Source organism: Symphalangus syndactylus, chromosome 5, assembly GCF_028878055.3.
Source record: "Symphalangus syndactylus isolate Jambi chromosome 5, NHGRI_mSymSyn1-v2.1_pri, whole genome shotgun sequence".
Classification (NCBI taxonomy): domain Eukaryota; kingdom Metazoa; phylum Chordata; class Mammalia; order Primates; family Hylobatidae; genus Symphalangus; species Symphalangus syndactylus.
In genome coordinates this window covers 136,465,252-136,478,930 of record NC_072427.2, presented here as the reverse complement: position 1 = coordinate 136,478,930, position 13,679 = coordinate 136,465,252, and the positions used below count along the sequence as shown (strand labels likewise).

Sequence of the window (13,679 nt, the reverse complement as noted above, 5' to 3'; positions counted from 1 at the left end):
TTTTCCTAACCATCTTCCCTAGCTGCACATGTCTACCTAGACAAGTTGCTCACAGTTCCCCAAATTCATTTGGTTATCTCAATCCATGTCTTTGGCATACGTGTCTTGCTGCCTAGAATACCGTCCCACATTTCCATTCCATTTTGTTCTACAATGCTCACATTGTGTATGCTGTAGGGCTGTTGTTTCCATGTCTGTCTCTCTTACAAGATATTATCTTATTCATCTTTGTATCAGTCTAGTTCCTCGATGTAATAGGTACTTAATGTGTGTCGAATGATCAGATGGATGTATTTTATGATGAACCAGATTAATGATTTGTTTACCATATTCTCTCTGTGGGCTATAACTAAAGAACTGGAAGCAAGAGTGAAAAGTTAAACACCACAGGTACTAGGCCAAGAAATATTCCTTTTGTTTGCAGTTTTCAAGATGAGAACCAGTGATATATTTCATTGTTACAAATCTTTAGACTCAACCACTTATCACAAACCTAAACTCTGGTACTAATAAGGTTCTTTCTGTAAAACATCTTCTGTCATTTGGGAGAAAACAACTCTCTTCTAAGGATATTGACTGCACCACCAAGTTCTGGCTCAATATTTTACACATTCCTAAAATGAACCAGTGGAAAGAAGGTGATAACTCTTCTTTTAAACTTTTATTTTAATTTCAAGGGTACACGTGCAGGTTTGTTACATAGGTATTAAGTCTAGCATCCATTAGTTATTTTTCCTGATACTCTCCCTCCTCCTACCTTCCACCTTCAAGTAGGCTCCAGTGTCTGTTGTTCCCCTCTATGTGTCCATGTGTTCTCATACTTTAGCTCCCACTTATAAGTGAGAATGTGGTATTTGGATGTCTGTTCCTGTGTTAGTTTGCTAACTATGGACTCCCCCTCCATCCATGTTCCTGCAAAGAACATGATCTCATTATTTTTTATGGCTGCATAGTATTCCATCATGTATATGTAACATGTTTTCTTTATCCAATCTGTCATTGATGGGCATTTGGGTTGATTCCATGTCTTTGCTATTGTGAGTAGTGCTGCAATGAACATACACATGCATGTGTCTTTATGACAGAATGATGTATTTTCTTTTGGGTATATACCCAGTAATGGGACTGCCGGGTCAAATGGTATTTCTGTTTTTAGCTCTTTGAGGAATTGCCACCAATGGTGTGTACACATTCCGTTTTTTCCACAACCTCGTCAGGAACTGTTTTTTGACTTTTTAATAATAGCCATTCTGACTGATATGAGACGGTATCTCATTGTGATTTTGATTTGCATTTCTCTTTTTTTTCTTCTTTTTTGAGACAGAGTTTTGCTCTTGTTGCCCAGGCTGGAGTACAATGGCACAATCTCGGCTCACTGCAACCTCTGCCTCCTGGGCTCAGGCGTTTCTCCTGCCTCAGCCTCCTGAGTAGCTGGGATTATGGGCATGCACCACCACGCCCGGCTAATTTTTTGTATTTTTAGTAGAGACGAGGTTTCACCATGTTAGTCAGGCTGATCTCGAACTCCTGACCTCTGGTGATCTGCCGCCCTGGCCTCCCAAAGGGGTGAGATTACAGGCATGATGATTTGCATTTCTCTAATGATCAGTGATATTGAGCCTTTTTTCATATGCTTATTGGCCACATTTAAATCTTCTTTTGAAAATTGTTCATGTCCTTTGCCCAATTTTAATGAGTTGTTTGGTTTTTTTCTTGTAAATTTGTTTAAGTTCCTTATAGATTCTAGATATTAGACTTTTTTCTGATGCACAGTTTGCAAAAATTTTCTCCCATTCTGTAGGTTGTCTGTTTACTCTGTTGATAGTTTCTGTCACTGTATAGAAGCTCTTAAGTTTAATTAAATCCCATTTGTTAGTTTTTGCTTTTGTTGCAATTGCTTTTGGTGTCTTCGTCATGAAATCTTTGCCCATTCCTATGTCCAGAATGGCATTGCCTAGGTTATCTTCCAGGATTTTTATAGTTTTGGGTTTTATATTTAAGTCTTTAATATATCTTGAGTTGATTTTTGTATGTGGTGTAAGGAAGGAGTCTAGCTTCAATTTTCTGCATATGGCTAGCCAGTTATGCCAGCACCATCTATTGAATAGGGAGTCCTTTCCCTGTTGCTTGTTTTTGTCAGGTTTGTCAAAGGTCAGATAGTCATAGGTGTGCGGCCTTATTTCTGGGCTCTCTATTCCATTGGTCTATGTGTCAGTTTTTGTACCAGTCCCATGTTGTTTTGGTTATTGTATTCCTGTAGTATAGTTTAATGTCAGGTAGTGTGATGCCTTCAGTTTTGTTCTTTTTGCTTAGTATTGCCTTGGCTATTAGTGCTTATTGTTGGTTCTGCATGAATTTTAAAATAGTTTTTTCCTAGTTTTGTGAAGAATGTCATTGGTAATTTAATAGGAATAGCAATGAATCTGTACATTGCTTTGGACAGTATGGCCATTTTAATGATACTAATTTTTCCTATCCATGAGCATTGAATGTTTTTCCATTTGTTTGTGTCATCTCTGATTTCTTTCAGCAGTGTTTTGAAATTCTCATTTCAAACATCGTTCACCTCCCTGGTTAGCTGTAATCCTAAGTATTTTATTCTTTTTGTTGCATTTGTGAATGGGATTACATTCCTCATTAAGCTCTTGGCTTGACGGCTGTTGGTGTATAGGAATGCTAGTGATTTTTGTACGTTGATTTTGTATCCTGATAATTTGCTGAAGTTGTTTATTAGCTTAAGAAGGTTTTGGACTCAGACTATGGGATTTTGTAGGTATAGGATGGTGTAGTCTGTAAACAGGGATTGTTGGACTTCCTCTTTCCCTAATCGGATGCCCTTTATTTCTTTCTCTTGCCTAATTGTTCCAGCCAGGACTTCCAGTAGTATGTTGAATAGGAGTGGTGAGAGAGAGCATCCTTGTCCTATGCCAGTTTTCAAGGGAAATGCTTCCAGCTTTTGCCCATTCAATTTGATGTTGGCTGTGGGTTTGTCGTAGATGGCTCTGATTATTTTGTGGTATGTTTGAAGGAAGGTAATAACTCAGTACATTTTTTTCTCCTATTGGAGAAACAATTTAAAGTATTTGTATATTACTTTGGATGGTAGGACTTTTTGTAAAGGATTAGATTATATATAATAATGACTCAAAAAATAACATAATTTAGTGATTATGTTAGGTATGGTGTCATGTGTCATTTAGTGATTATATTAAGTACTCCATCATAATCATCATTATAACATGATTTAGTGATTTTATTAGGTGCCCTGTTAAGCATAGTCAAAACTGACACAGTGCTGAATACAATAAGATATTCAATAAGTCACTATTAAATTATCTTAAAAAGGAATTCTTGTTTGGATTTTTATTGGGGAGGGATATTTACGCTATGTGTGGAAATGAAGGCATATTGCAAAGTTAGGCAAAGCCCTGGAAAATATTTTTCATTTAATTTCTATTTTCTATGTTCCATATTTACTGGTCTTAAATACTGCTTTAATTGGTAAGAATCCCTTTAAAGATAACCTGGACACAGAATTGATTAATAACTTGTTAGCATCGTGAAAGCTGGAGACAAAATAGAATGTTCTGGATCCTCAGCCACATTATCATGCCCATTTTAAGGACTGAATACCACGTGTATTCAAATACGCAGGTGCCTAATAACCATGTTGAGATTATTGTGGGATTTCTAGAGTTAAAGACGAACTTTACTTTTTACCACCTTTCTGCTTAGCTATTTAGGGAGAGCATAGTTGATTTCTAGTTCTCTCAAAGTAGATGATTTAAGTCTACTGTTCCACTCTCAGTTTTCCTTTCCTGTTCTATGTACTTGTACATAGGTTTTAGATTATCTATATGTAGCAAGCTCTCTGTGCTAAAGGAACCCATCTTTGTTATAAATGCCTGAAGTTTGACTATATTCTCCCTTTGTTCTATCTTTTATTCTTATCATAATTAGTATGGTCTACCTAATTAAAAAAGGGGGCACTTTACTATTTCCTAAAGACCTGTTAAGAACTTCTGCATGTATTATCTAATTTAATTCACACAAAAGTCTTATGAGGTGAGTGTTGTCATTTCCATTTTGTAAAGGAGAAAATGAGCTAAGAAGGATTTTATTATTTGAAAAACCATATTACTAGCATTCATTCGTTCACCAAATATTTATTGAGCTCAGTTTAAGACACTGAGTTTTTTTTTTTTTTGAGACGGAGTTTCGCTCTTGTTGCCCAGGCTGGAGTGCAATGGCACGATCTCGGCTCACCGCAACCTCTGCCTCCCAGGTTCAAGCAATTCTCCTGCCTCAGCCTCCCGAGTAGCTGGGATTACAGGCATGCACCACCACGCCCGGCTAATTTTGTATTTTTAGTAGAGACGGGGTTTCTCCATGTTGAGGCTGGTCTCAAACTCCTGACCTCAGGTGATCCACCCGCCTCGGCCTCCCAAAGTGCTGGGATTACAGGCGTGAGCCACTGCTCCCGGCCAAGACACTGAGTTTATGGTTGTCAAAAAGAGGTTCTTACCTTCATGGAGCTTATATTCTAGTGGAATCTACATCACAGAGCCTTTGACTTTAGCACTGACATTTAATTGAGCAACCCATACTGTAAAATCCTTGAAAGTAGAGACCATATCCGTGAACTGTATCAATTCAGTTACTGAATTGAATGAAATTCTGGCAATTAGGATTTATTCTTATCTGTCACCTGTTGTTTCCTCCTTACTGGATGTTTGAAAAGGTGGATACATATGCATGGGTAGAATAGATGGATAGCCCCTCCTAAGCTGATTTCCTCCAGTGACTTTTCTTCTCCCCAAATTCCCATCAGGGTTTATTTAGCTGAAGGTTCTCTAATTTCTGGTTCCCCCTACTAAGTGTTAAACATAATATGGTATAAAAAACCCATAATCTAGGAACTTGTCATCGATATCTCAGCACAAATGAATTCATCGGTAAGTAACAGTGGCTGTTTTCACTACAGGGGCACAGATTGATGTATACTCCAAGAAAGTAGAAGTCCAGATATTTTGTTCCGGCCGAGGCTATTTCTTTTTTCTGCAAGGCAACCTGAATATGGTCTAAGTAATTAGGGCAAATCAGCAGGCCTAGGGCAGTGGGGGTGGAGATGTATGTGAAAGCAAAGACAAAGTGCTAAGGAGCTTTGGGTGATATATGGGAAGTGTGTCTGCGTGTGTGTGTGTGTGTGTCACAGTTTTTCCTGAAGCACTACTCATATCTGAGAGTTGCCATTTGTAGCTACTAAGAAAACAGCACCTCAGTTAAGCTTCGTTTCTCTTTGGATTTGGCTCTTAAAAGACTGCACAGTTTGTGTGGTGCTTTCATTTCATGGGATACCATTATCGTTTTTGTGTTAGGCTGGGTCAACAATGTGTTAGTAGACCAGTACTGTATGTTATTCATTACCTAAATACAACAATGTATTTTCATAAAAGTAGCTACTTCTCCATAGTGCCCATCTTTCACCTAAAGAGCAATTAAGGGAAGAAATGAAGCAAATAGTGTTTTATGGATGTTTTTGCTTCATTTAAGCTGCCAGAGTAGTTTTGTGGTCCTAATTTAAAACCTATTATAGTATAGAGAAGGGCTACTTAGAGGTGGAAAATAAGAGAGTTTCACATAGCTAGCTAAATGATAATGTGATTCTTAATGACTGTTGAAACAATACTGAGGACAATAAAGATTGTAATATTTTTGAAAAGCAGCCTGCAAATCCAATTCAAGGGGAGAAAAGATTTCTTGTTTTCTTATTTTTGGAGTCAGCAGGATTTCCAGCTGGATGTAATTTCAGGAAGTGATGTGACTATTTATTCAATAATGCTTTGCAAATTTCCTGGGAAATGATGGAATAATTCTGATGAAATTAAGGTGGCTATTGAAATATATGTCATACTATTTGCCAAGTGTTATTTCTTGTCTATTTAACCATATTAATTCATTTCATAATGAAAATAAACTCTTAGTAAATACTTTCCATAGACATATTTTCTAGGGCTGAAAATATATTATCAAAATCCAGATCACCAAAGCCAACCAAATTAAATAAATAGACAGCGAATGTCTCCTATGGTGCCATGCATGATGCTAGGTATTGGGAAAACAAAAACTAACTTTAAGTTTTTTTTTCTGAACTCATGGGGCTTAATGACTGGCAGTAGAGACAGTCGTTGAAGCAATGGGTCAGTTAGCCACATGTAAAATGACAACATTGGGAAGTGCTGTGCAGGGAAGGGACATGGTGCTACAACGGCCTCTGGCATTCATGGAAGGCTTCTCATGTATATGTTGTTAAAGCTGAGATCTAAAGAATGAATAGGAATTACATAGATAAAGAGTAAGAACAAGAGCCTTAAGTATGGCATGTAGCGTCTTCAAAAGTTCATGGTGGAGGGTAGGAGTACACAACGGGGTGCATGGTACAAAAATAGGCTGAAGAATCAGGGGATAAACCCTGAGGCTTGTAGACCAGGTGAATAATCTTGTTGTCTATTTTAAGAACAATGAAATGATTTTAATAGTAAGAGTGAGGGTGGATGAGGAGTGATACAACCATGTCTCTGCTTTGGAAATATTACTCTGGATGTAACATGGAGGATGGATGATAGAGGGTCCTGAGGGTGGGTGGCAAAGCAATTGTGAGGCTCCTGTAGATGTCCAGATGAGAAGGAATGTTAGCAAAGACTATGGATGTGGACATACTTTATGGTTGGATTAAAATAAATTTACAATACTTTCATCCCGGGTTCACGTCTATGTTCACTCACACATACACACACACAGCTGATGGTTTGTGAGATGTTTGAGAACTTGTTTCTCAGGATCCAGTCCTTGATTGTCTTTTCTTGTTTACATCAGGGAAGTCAAATGCATTTTTATCTCAAGTGCCAACTCTAGTTGGTTGGTAGCAGATGCTGGGAGAGCAATATTGAGAAAGCTTCTGCAGTCACGTAAGGGCTTAGCAATAGAGAATGCTTTAATAGCTCCTTCAGTGAGCACAGAGTTGGGAGTGGTGGCATGCATGCCTTTTCAGAGCCTTTATGGTTCACATTCTCCATGGCAGACTTCCCATTTTTCTCTAAGGATAGGAGTAGTACTTGTCCCAGCCCTTATAACCATTTTCCTAGACACCCTGCCTCTACTCCCTATGCTTTTCTGGGATTCTGAAGTGCAATATCTTGGGTCAGATTCATTCTTCCTCTGAATGCAGTCAGCTCTCTCAGACCAATTAAATTAGTTATCATCCCTCCATTTGCTTCTATCTTCTAAAACTTTGTAAACATTTCCCATTTGCTGTTATATCCGTTGTGTTCTTATTGTCCTGTGGATCACTATGTTTTTATTAATCCCTTTTGGTCCATTTATAATATTAGGGTTTCATTTGTTCAATTTTCTGTTTGTTCAGTCTACCATGTTTAATCAAAACTTGTGCCATGGTTTTCTACTTATGCTCTTTGGTATATACTTATTTAACTGAAGGGATATACAACCATCAGAGAATATCAGTGAACAATTCACAACCTCTATTCATTAGCGCAAATGGCTTTGGGTATTGACATGTTTTGGTTGTGTCCCTACCCAAATCTCATCTTGAATTGTAGCTTCCATAATTCTCACATGTTGTGGGAGGGAGCTGGTGGGAAATAATTGAATGATTGGGGTGGTTTCCCTCATACTGTTCTCGTGGTAGTGAATAAGTCCGATGAGATCTGATGGTTTTATAAGGGCAAACCCCTTTCACTTTGTTCTTTTCTTCTCTTTTTTCTGCTGCCATGTCAGACATGCCTTTCACCTTCTGCCATGATTGTGAGGCCTCCTCAGCCATGTGAAACTGTGCGTCCAATCAACCTCTTTTTCTTTATAAATTACCCAGTCTTGGGTATATTTTTATCAGCAATGTGAGAAGGGACTAATTCTGGTGTGATTACATATTTTGTGCTTTGGTGTGTCTTTCCACTTCTATCATTCCCCACACCTCCATAAGCACATTATCATTTCATACACCAATCTACCTGTAGTTTACTGTTTTGACATAGTTTTCTAAGGGATATTTATTGTTGATTATGTTCTCTGAGCTTTGAGTTCCCTTTACTCTAGCTAAATTCTTCATACTCTTTGAAATCTGGTTTAAGTGCCCTTAATTTTGAAAGCCTTTCCCTGTCTAACCCCAAGGTATGATTCATATAATCCCTGTATCTCTCATCTGAATACCTCCTTTGGACCCACAATGTCTTTTGCTTTCTTGATTATAATATTTATCACCATATCATGACATTTGACTCTCTTGTTTAGTTTATAAAGTAGACTGAGCCCCTTGATGACAGGCTCTGGGTTTATTTGTGCAGTGTTTCCATGACCTGTATTACAAAGTAGGCACTCAGTACCTGCTTGTGGAATTAATGATGCTATGGGACTCCACTCCTAGAAGTGATCTGTTTTCATTACTTTAGGAAGTCTGTTTTACCAAGGTGCTTTCTTCACAGTTGCGCTTTATGGACTCTAGTCATCAGGAAATTAACTGCAGAGAACACGCATGCAGAACATGAGGTTACCAAGGGTCAAGTGCATGTGCATGTTTTTGAGTTGGGCGTAGGGAAGTTTATGAGCCTTGTGAGCACGATTTAGAAATTCTCAATTGTATATACTGCAGGTGAAATACACTTTATGTTGAAGCACGTGGTTAATCATTGAGATTTGGCTGACTGTTAAAGCAATAGCCTCTTGTTCAATCTAAGTTGATGATGCAAATGAAAAACACAGCTAAAAATATCACTTATGTCTGAAAAAGCCAGTCCAAAAAATAAAAAGCAATTAGCTTGAACAGCTGGAAGCAGATTTTGCCAGGATCTGTATTTATCAATATTTGAGTACAATTGGTTCACAATTTTGTACTTGGGGTAATAGCATCACTCAAGCCCAGAGGAGGAAAATTTCTTTATGCTAGATATTTTTCTGAGCATTCCCCTTCTTCCCTCTTCTTCCTCCCCTCTCCTTCAATCATACACTTAGAAGTCTATGATATATAATGTCAAACAATTTTAAGGACCTAGGAGGAAAAGTAGGGAGATAATACCATAAATCAAATAAAGCAGTCTCTGGGCTTAGGCTATCTAAGTTTGAGTCCCAAATTCAGTGTTACTGTGTGACCTTGGGGAAGTTACTTACCCTCTATATATCTCATTTTAAAATGGGGTTATAAAGATATATTTTAGAGTTGTTGTAGGATTAAATGACATACTTATACATTTCTTAGAAAAATCCTTGGTATGTCATCATTCTATTACTCATTTATAGTTCTGAGGTCAAATATCGGTTTTGACTTCTTTTGTAGATGATGAAAAATATTCATTCCCACCTACCTTGTACAGTGGAGATCACACTATCCTATGATTCACACCAGAAACATAAAGAGTTAGTGCCAAGATCCTCTATATGCCCTTTGATTAATGCTTCTTAATATTTGTCATCTCTACCTCCATTCTAAAATCCAACTTTTAGCTTTCATTTAAGAAAGGGAGTGCCTATGGCCAATGAAGGAGTGTATCCTTTCATTACTATTCTGCTTAATTTCTGTGTCACTTGATTTTTTTCCTAGATTGTACTCTCTCAATTTGAATGTATAGCAACATCAAACAAAAAAGCAGAAGGAATTAGGTTTGTCAGTCCACAAGAATTTTGGACCAGATATCCATGAATTAGTGGGTAGATTATAATACCTAATACAGAGTATCAAAATGAGTTCTTACAATCCCACACATAGTCTCCATGTGGTATGAGATGCCACTGGCCTGAGCTGACGTAGTATTTTTTATATGAATGAAGGCTGTTCAAGGACTTGAGAATAATTTGTTTTCTTAATTAATATAACCCCTGCCTCCATTTTCTTTATTCTACACTCTGATCAGTGATGTCTCCTTTCATGTATTGTGTGAAAAAGCAAATTTTAGTCTTGTCTTGATGAATTATAAATTCCAAGAGTTCAGAGCAAAAATGAGTATATATGTATGCTTCTGCACATGCATACATATGCTTATAAAGAGTGACAACTGGCCAGGTGCGGTGCTCACACCTGTAATCCTAGCACTTTGGGAGGTTGAGGCAGGTGGATCACTTGAGGTCGGGAGTTTGAAACCAGCCTGGCCAACATGGTGTGAAACCCCATTTCTATTAAAAATACAAAAAATAGCCAGGTGTGGTGGTGCATGCCTGTAATCCCAGCTACTCAGGAGGCCAAGACATGAGCATTGTTTGAACCCAGAGAACGCAGGTTGCAGTTGAGCAGAGATCATGCCACTGCACTCCAGCCTGGGCAGCAGCGTGAGACTCCATCTCAAAAAAAAAAAAAAAAAAAAAAAAGAGAGACAACCTGTGGAGACTTCTGTTTGCAAATGAAAATGTTAAAGTGTTAAAAACCATTTTGTATACCATGCAAAAAGTAAACCACTCAAGCTAGTATTCCACAGAAAACCAAATGGATATCAAATAGACTTGTAGAATCTATTATAATAATGGGTAGAACCCCTGAACAAACACTTCAACAGGATAAATCTATTAGGGGAAATGTAATAAAATTTCCCTATGGGAATTCCTCTCTAAATGAAATTATCAGGTCTATTAAGTAATAAAAGAGAAAGTTTAAATATCTGAGACTTTTAAAACTCTGAGAATATTTTAGACCATGGCTATCAAAACAGAGGCTGTTGAACTGAAAAATGCCTTATACTGCAGAGAGAACGGTTTAGAGGGTAGAGGAAAAATAGTAGAGAGAAACAGTACTTTAGATAATTAATAGTATGGTATGCTTAGATTTAAAGGGAGGGAAATGAAAGGGTGTACATAACCAGAAGCAAAGAAAGGTAGTCTCTTTTTTCAAAGCTGAGTCAGTGCTTATGGAGCTAAGTGTTTCACAGTTGGAGAAGTAGGAGGGCAAGCTGCTAAGAGAACTAGGAACTACTCATGCATTGTCTATATTCCTGAAGGGTAGAAAGTGGAGTACTCCAAGGGTATTGCTCTGTGATCATTAGGAGGTTTGGAGTCAGATATCCTTGAGGGGAAGTCACCCTCCATAGTCTGTAGCCATTGGAAGTGTGTCAGTGCTTCCAACAATAAATCCACCTTAGCTCAGCTATGCAGCAACCAAAATAGCATACTACTGGTACAAAAGCCGGCACATAGACCAGTGGAACAGAATAGAGAGCCCAGAAATAAGGCCGCACACCTACGACCATTTGATTTTCGACAAAGCTGACAAAAGCAATGGGGAAAAGACTCCCTAGTCAATAAATGGTGCTGGGATAACTGGCTAGCCATGTGCAGAAGATGGAAGCTGGACCCCTTCCTTATACCGTATACAAAATCAACCCAAGAGGGTTAAAGACTTAAATGTAAAACCTAAAACTATAAAAACCCTAGAAGACAACCTAGGCAATACCATCCTGGACATAGGAACTGGCAAAGATTTCATAACAAAAATGCCAAAAGCAATTGTAAGAAAAGCAAAAATTGAAAAATGGAATCTAATCAAACTTAAGAGCTTCTGTTACAGCAAAGGAAACTATCTTACTTACCTAGCAGGGGAGATACTGTGATCACAAAGGTGGTTTTCCCAGAGTAAGGCTCGCCTATTGCACTCTGGGAGTACTGGCCCCTGTGATTTTCCCAAATGCAAGAAACTTGACTGCATAATTTGTGGTAATGGGGGGACTGTGTTTGCGCTTTCCCTGTGTATATTGTTAAATACTTTTTTATAATTAAATTAAAATGAAAGAAACTATCAACAGAGTGAACAGACAACCTACAGAATGGGAGAAAATATTTGCAAACTATGCTTTGAACAAAGATCTAATATCCAGCACCTGTAAGAAACTTAAATTTACAAGAGAAAAACAACCCCATTAAAAAGTGGGCGAAGGACATAAACAGACAGTTTTCAAAAGAAGACATACATGTGGCCAACGACCATATGAGAAAAAGCGCCACATCACTGATCATTAGAGAAATGCAAATCAAAACCACCGTGAGATACCATCTCATACCAGTCAGAATGGCTATTAATGAAAAATAAAAAAATATGGATGTGGAGAAAAAGGAGCACTTATACACTGTTGGTGGGAGTGTAAATTAGTTCAGCCATTGTGGAAAGCAATGTGGTGATTCCTCAAAGAGCTAAAAATGGAACTACCATTTGACCCAGCAATCCCATTGTCATGGGATCTTTAGGGTGCTGCTTTTCTGACCAGAAACCTCTGTGGCCGGTGGTGCCTTTGCCTGAGTTTTGCTTGAGCTCACTGGGCTTGTTCTGCCCACTCAGCCTGGCAAGCTGTGCTTGGCTTATGCTGCTGGCCTGGATCCCATCCCTGCCAAGGGCAAGCCAGGCATGCAGCAGTGAGGGGTTTGTGAGTGAGCATGGGTTTTGGCCACTGTGCAGTCAGACAACAGCTACTGCAGTGGGGTGGGCAACTCCAGGTGCTGGCATGGGCAGCTCCAGCTCTCTGCGAGGCTGTGACTGGACCAGGTGCACTGCAAGCACTTCCACAGCTGGCACTGGGAACATGGTGGCACCCAGAAGCTTGGAGATGCCAGGAACCACAGGGCCCCAAAGAGGGAGTCATAGCCCTGGCTTAGGGAGCTCCCAGGTCTGGGTTCCCTGAAGGGCTGCAGCTCTTCTGTCCTTCTCTTCACCCATGACATAGTAAGCAAGGGACATGTTTGAGCTTTGTTTGTGTTACAGCTCTTTTATTCCTGCTATTTGAGAGGTCCTGAGTTCTTGTCCTGTGACCAGGAAGAATGAGGTACACAGATAAGTGGAGGGTGAACAAGATGAAGAGGAGCTTTGTTGAGCAATAGAACAGCTCAGAGGAGAGCAGCAGTGAGTAGCTCCTTTCCACAGCCAGGGTGGCCCAGTGAGCATTTAGCTCCTAGCAGAGGGTAGACCTTGTAGTAGGAAGCTCATCTCAGCAGGCAGGTTGTCCCATTGTCTCTGAGGCTCTCAACAGAGAGGAGGCCGTGGAGTGGGTTGCTCCTTTCTGCAGGCAGGTTGTCCCAACATCTGCAGCTCTCAGCAGAGAGGAGGCCCTGGAGTGGGTAGCTCCTCTCTGTAGCTGGTTGTCCTAACATCTGCTCACCTCTGGCTGAGCCCAGGGCTTTTATGTGCCTCAAAGGGAAGAAGTGAGTACTGATTTGTCCATTGGTGGGCATGGGCAGACCTGGAAAAGGCACTACAAGTTTCTACTCTGGTCTGCGAGACTGGCAGCCCAGTCCCCAGTCTTCAGGTCCACCCATGGCCTGAAGATGGAGCCTCACTGGGAACCCACCTCCTTCTGCCCAGAAGCCTGTCTGCCTCCCACTGCTTTTCAGGATCTTCGTGCCAAGGGACGCCTACAGGCCAGTGCTGAGCTGCCCTCAGCCCTCACCTCGGCTTCCCTCCTATGCTTGTCAGTGCCCAAAGTCTGGAGAGGGACAAGGCAGCAGGTAGCTGGTGAGTCAGAACTGCCTTGAGCATGTGCACATCTTGCTGGGCTGTGACAGTGCCTGGACTCAGCCCTGACTTCGCTCCAAGATCAGAGTGGGTGCCAACAACAGGGAGAAGCCAGGCAGTGGGAGAAGGCACTTCTGAGCCTGCGAGGGCAGGGTGGGTCTTCCTGGGCCCCAAAAGCACAGGG

General features: G+C 39.9%; 1 non-coding gene across 1 annotated transcript; it reads left to right on the top strand.

Annotated features, from left to right (window-relative positions):
- Window positions 1-11,577: 11,577 nt before the first annotated feature.
- On the top strand, window positions 11,578-11,742 carry LOC129483750 (U1 spliceosomal RNA). The gene has a single exon (XR_008658247.2). It is a non-coding gene; the product is annotated as a U1 spliceosomal RNA (small nuclear RNA).
- The last annotated feature ends 1,937 nt before the right edge of the window (window positions 11,743-13,679 follow it).